The sequence below is a fragment of the Aethalodelphis obliquidens genome, unplaced genomic scaffold, assembly GCF_003676395.1.
Source record: "Aethalodelphis obliquidens isolate GAN/ISIS:26980383/991018 unplaced genomic scaffold, ASM367639v1 scaffold25, whole genome shotgun sequence".
NCBI classification, from domain to species: Eukaryota; Metazoa; Chordata; class Mammalia; order Artiodactyla; family Delphinidae; genus Aethalodelphis; species Aethalodelphis obliquidens.
Window position 1 is genome coordinate 23,606,878 of NW_020837969.1, and position 6,461 is coordinate 23,613,338.

Here is a 6,461-nt window from a genome sequence, read left to right on the forward strand (position 1 = left end):
ACTGTGGCTTCTGTCTCGGTGTCTGTCTGTCCGGTCACTCACATGGGGGAAGAAGTCATGTTGCGGGCAGCCTCCTGGAGAGAGGCCTGTGTGGCACGGAACTGAAGCTTGCCAACAGCACCGGGGCTTGTGCAGTTATGTGGGAAGTGGAAAATGGAGCTAACGAATTAAGAGACCTAGCTAAATATATTCCCAACCAGATTATTGAAAATACCAGTGGTTTCTTCTTGCTGCTTATAGTAAAACGTGTGAGCAAAGAGAGAAGTTAAAGAAGGGACTTAAAGAGGAACCAGGCTCACTGGTTTGCAAGATGCCAAATAACGCAAAATTAAATGCCTTCAGAGTGAAGATTAAATCTAGAGCACAGTCTAAAGATTAAGCCAAGGGTATAAATGTAAAATCCCTTGTTAAGATCTGAGACAGGTCAAAGGTGATGCCTCAGAATAAGACTCACAGATGAGTCAAAGTTTAAAAAAACATATCAGTGGTAACCTGGCCAGCTTGGACTGAAAGAGAGAAGTGAAAATGAAGAGAGGCCTTTGGACCCCCCAAATTCTACTGCTGGGAAGCACGCTGAGAAAACGGCTTGGCTCGGTTGTAAACCTGTCCAGTAAAAGAATGACTCGGAAGGTGAGTCCAAGGCCTCCGAAGGCCAAGTCAAGAGCCGTTGGAAAGTCATTTCCTGGCAGGAGGACTGAGTTCTAGTCAAGGAATTTCTAACACTTTGCCCAGCTGGATTTCAGAACTGCTCACCAACCAGTAACTTCTGTGTGCCGTTCCTCTTCTGTCTTTCTGAGCAGGAGTCATGCTGTCTGATGGGCATTTATACTGGGCAAGGGGAGGGGGAATAGCGTTTCTATTCACAGGCCTACAGATCTGGAGGAGCTGCTTGAGAGCTGGGCTTACGAGCTACATACACTCCCGTAGTCCATCTTCACCTGGACCTGATTTAGGTAAGATTCTGGACTTGGAGCTGATGCCGTAGTGGGTTGAGACTTTTGTGTCCCTTGGGAGGGGGTGGGCTGTGGAGCCAGCCTCCCAGATGGCCCCAATGATCCCTGTGTCCTGGTGTTTATGCTGTTCTTCCTGCTGTTCCCTCCTGCGATGTACCAGGGTTGATCACAGGAGCAACAGAATTAATCGGAAATAATGATATGTCCTTTCTTAGGTGAGATTACAAAGGACAGCTGCTTCTCTCTTGGTTCTCTCTGTCTCTGTCTCATCAGTTACTCTGACGGAATCGTGCTGTTCGCAGCCCGATGGAGAGGACCCCTTGTCAAGCAATGGAAGCCTCCTGCCAACAGCTCTGCAAGTAAGCTTGGAGAGAATCCTCCAGCCCCAATCATATCCAGAGACTGCAGGCCTGGCTGACACCTTGACTGCAGCCGAATGAGAGACCTAAGCTGCTCCTGGATTCCGGACCCTCAGAAACGGTGGGAGAGGTAATACACATTGTGTAAAGCTATAGTGTTTTGGGGAAATTTGTTATGTGGCAATAAATAACTAGTACAAGAAATATTCAGGGGATTTCCCCCAACAGTATAAAGACGTCCTTAGGAATGACTTTTACTTTTCTGGATAGATTCTTTGGTTCCTCTAGGTGTTGATATCTCTTCATCAGGGTTCCTTTCAAAGACTTCTTTGAAATAGACTCAAATGCAAATAGAAATGCAAAAGAAAAAAAATCCAAACATTTCCATATTTACCTGTTCTGATCACAGGCTCTATTTTCAGTTGTCCATCCACATCCATTTCCAAGGGTATTGACTACAGAAAAGAATTATTGCCATTTTAAAAAGATCTGTGTTATCTTTTAAAAAGCTAAAATTTCAGTCATTAACAAATAGGTCCTAAAATTTGTGGAATAAAGGTTCCTCCAGCCCCCCACTCCCCAATTTCTAACACAAAAACATTAGGGCCATTTCTTTGCCTGGCAATACGTTTTTCTTTAACACAAAGAAAAAACACTATCAGTCATGTGTACAGGTAAAGGGCTAAAAATAGATGGTTAATTGTTTCCCTGATGACAAAAGGTAATTCTTGCTCTGAATTTAGGGAAATTACAGATGCCTTAAATCTTTAGATTCTTGGTTAATAATACTATTCTTTTATACTGTAGTCCTCGTGCAATGAGTTGGAAAAATTAGAAACACGATTAAGGAATTATTTTTTCTAGGTGGGATGATGGTATTGTGGTTGGGTGAGAGAGAGGACAGTATGTGGGGATATAGATGAATAAATATTAAAGCTAAGTAAAAGGTACATTGAGGTACCTTATACTCTTATTTCTACTTTTGTATAGTTTTCCACGATAAGATGTTTAAAGATATCAATAGCTTAAGATAAAAAAGGGGACAGACTTGTAATTCGTCAAGTGATATATGAGTAAAATAGCTTTAGATTTTTTAAAAGAATAGCCCCAGGGAAAAGTAACTTGAATCCTGTTTCAGCTTAGCCTGTTTATTATTGTTTTTAATAATATCCTTCAGTGAAGGAGTAATACTGAAAAATTTAGAAGACCTACATCTTAAGTATACTAAAGAATATTCCGAGTGTCGACTGAAAAAAAAAAAAGCACAACGTTTGAGAGTTGTGAGTTAAGTTTTATTTGGGGCAAAATGAGAACTATCGCCCAGGAGGGAGAGACAGCATTTCAGGGAGCTCTGAGAAACTGTAATGGCAGAGAGGCGGGGGGAGGTCGGTGTTCTCCGTGACTTTAGTGACGGGGTGCGTGCAGTGAAGCACGCATTTTGGCAGAAGATTGTCACGAGGAGCAGACGTCACCATCAGGGATTTCAGTGCTTTTCTAGATACGAGGAGATGCAAGAATTGGGCTCCTGAAATTGTCTCCTGAAAATGGCGAACTCTCTGAAGACCTGTTCCGCCAGTTTTTCCCAGAGCGCAGAGGGCCTCATTCCTGCTCTCCACCCTGAACTCCTTTCAGGTGGTGTTGAAAGTCAGCCGCTGCAGCAGCTCATGGTTTAATCCTTGTAGAGGTAGATGACAAGTGCCTATTTGTAGTTGGCACGGGTATTTAAAAACAGTGTGCAGTCAGCATGGTGAGGAGTGCATTCTATAACCTGTTTATCTCTAGCACACAAGCCACATATCCTTATTTAGAGAATTTCCCCTACTTTTATTACTCTTCCTCTCTGTTCCTGCCTCACGTCGTACTTTCTCCCTCACTGTCATGAACCGATGTGGGAGATCAATTGAGTAATTGGGTTTAATGATACAATGGATGCCTGTTATTGAAACAACCTATAAATGTCCTTTCAGGCTATTCTACTATTGACAGTGACACTAAGGTGTATTTTGTTGTGGGGAAAAAAGAAAATAAAAAGCATAAAGCCATCTTTTTTTGAAGGAAATTTTTAAAGAAATGTGACATTCCTCTTTAAAGGGGCGGGGAGTGGGGTGTAGGGGAAGAGACTAGCCTTAATGAGTTCATTGTTCCGCTAGCTGAAATTGAGATCCTGAAAACAGCAAGTTCTAAACCATACAGCAGTTCTGGACTTCCACTTAGGATCTGAAGTAATCCACTTAGAAAGCTGCAAAAAATGTTTCTCCCACCCTGACAAGAAACGGCTGGATGACAGACAAAAGCGTAACATTTTTGAGCCCTCAGGTGACTGAGGCTGCGAGGTAGACACAGAAACTGAATTCCGAAGAGGGAAAATCCACTGAGAGGAGAGACGGGGCACACAGACTCTCTTCTGTCTCACATCAATGGGAGAAAAGGTAGCTGCTATATAAGCAGGTAAGAAAAATTTAGCTAAGATTTTAACATTTGTAAAAGCCAAGCGTGGGCTATTGCATCACTTTGGAACGGGACTGGCTACTTAATTTGTGGGTCTTAGCGCGAAATGAAAATACGAGAACCCTTGCTCAAAAATGAAGACTTCAGGATGATGACAGCAGAGCGTGAAACCAGACGCAAGGACCTTCTAAGCGTGGGCTGTTTGTGAGTGCACAGGTCATGTGCCTTGAAGCCAGTGCTCAGACGCAAAGGCGGTCCCGCTCACCTGAAAGCTGTTCGCCCTCCCTCCGCCTTCACCAGGTGTCCGCCAGAAGGAGAGAGAGCACTGCCGACCTCCGTGCAAACGAGGAGGTGATTGGTGCCTGTGCAGGAACAAGCTCAAAGCCCCACTAGCTTCCCGGGATCCTTCTCCCCCGCAGAGCCGAAGTCTTAAGGTGCTGGGGGTGGTACACCAGGTACTGTGGCCACAGGACACTGGCAAAGATTTACTGTTTCTAGAGAAACAGTAAAAGCAAAACCCACCTTCCTCTTCCAGGACGCAGGCGAAGACTTGTTGCTGCTGGGGGAAGGGTAGAAGCAGAAAGTCTCTGCTGCTGGGGGAGGGGCAGATACAGATACCAGATGATGGCTGTCCTGCTACGGGTGGCGCAAAGAACAAGCACCCCAGACCCACCACAGTTATCAGCCACAGGTAGGAGGAACAGGAATGCCAAGAAAACCTCACCCCTGAAGCCAAAGTACAAAGGGCCCGCCTGAGATTTGAGGCCGAATTGGAACAAACGGCGTGTCACCTGTTCCTACCACGAGTTTAGCACCCAGCCACAAGCAACAGCTGTCTACAACCGGGGGCGGGGTCAGAGCATGGAGGAGGACCCTCTCTCTGATACAGGTATGTGGGGACCATGGAAAGCTGAGGGGGACACAGGGACACAGGAAGCCTAACACCCAGCCCCTGCCCTGAGCACAAGGTAACAGCAGCCAGCCCGCCGTTAGTGGAATCTGAGGCCTCCATAGGCCTGAGGCTCTGAGACTGAGTGACACTGAATTCTATACCTAGTGAAAATATCTTTCAAAAAATGAATCATGAGGGAATGCCCTGGCGGTCCAGTGGTTAGAACTCGGTGCTCTCACTGCCGTGGGCCCGGGTTCAATCCCTGGATGTGGAACTAAGAGCCCACAAGCCATGTGGCATGGCCAAAAAAAAAAAATCATTTTGGCAGAAAAAAAAAGAAAGAAAAATCAGATTTCAGTTGCCAGGTGCAGCATTGGACATCCAAAAAGGCTGTCAGGCAGGAGAAATATTTTTTAAGACATACAAAAGCTGAAGGAATTCATCACCAGCAGACTTGCACTACAAGTAAATCTTTAAGGCAGAAGAATAATTATACCAGAGCGAAATATGAATCTAAACAAAGGCATGAGGAGCCCTGGAAATAGTCTATATTTAAATGACTAAATACATAAAATTCTTAAAGATTTTTATTATTTATATCCCTTTAAATAATAATCTACTGTTTAAACAAAAGCAGTAATGTTCTATGTGATTTTTATTTCTCATTAAAAAAATTTTTTTTGGTCTCTCTTCCCCTCATTCCCCCCCAGCACCACACAGCACTGTACCACATGTGGGGTCTTAGTTCCCCGACCAGGGATCAAACCTGTGCCCCCTGCATTGGAAGCGTGGAGTCTTAACCACTGGACCGCCAGGGAAGTCCCTGTGATTTTTAATATGTGCAAAAGCAACATGTATGACAATAGCACAAAGTTTGGGCAGGGATAAACAGAAATATTATAAGGTTCTTATATGGTATGTGACATGATATATTACTTGAAGATAGACTGTGTTAAGTTAAAGGTATACCACAAATCCTAAAGCTACCACTTAGAGTAACAAAACAGTAAGCTAATAAGCCACTAAAAAGATAAATGGAATACAAAATATTTAATTAATCCAGAAGAGTTAAGAAAAAAAGAATGTATGGGACAAATAGAAAACAAAGAGCAAGATGATAGACTTAACTGTATTGATAATCACATTAATTGTAAATAGTCTAAATACCCCCAGTTAAAGACAGAGTGTTAAATTGGATTTATTTTTTAAAATATTTATTTATTTATTTATTTTGGCTGCCCTGGGTCTTAGTTGCGGCATGCGGGATCTTTAGTTGAGGCATGTGAACTCTTAGTTGCGGCATGCATGTGGAATCTAGTTCCCTGACCAGGGATTGAACCCAGGCCCCCTGCATTAGGAGCGTGGAGTCTTACCCACTGGACCACGAGGGAAGTCCCTAAATTGGATTTAAAGAATAGCACCCAACTGTATGTAGCCCTAAAAAAACAGTGGTAATGGATAAACACCTCCCCAAAAAAGCCTACGGCTAATATGAAATATTGGTTGTCTTAGCTAATACAATGATGAAACATGTAAGAAGTCACAAAGATTAGGAAGGAAGTAAAGAGCTTTGTATTCACAGACAACATGATTTTGTAATTTAAAAAAATCCAAAGTAATTTCTAAGTAAAAGAATTAAGTGTCTTGGGCTTCCCTGGTGGCACAGTGGTTGAGAATCTGCCTGCCGATGCAGGGGACACGGGTTCGTGCCCCAGTCCGGGAAACACGCCGCGGAGCGGCTGGGCCCGTGAGCCATGGCTGCTGAGCCTGCACGTCCGGAGCCTGTGCTCCGCAACGGGAGAGGCCACA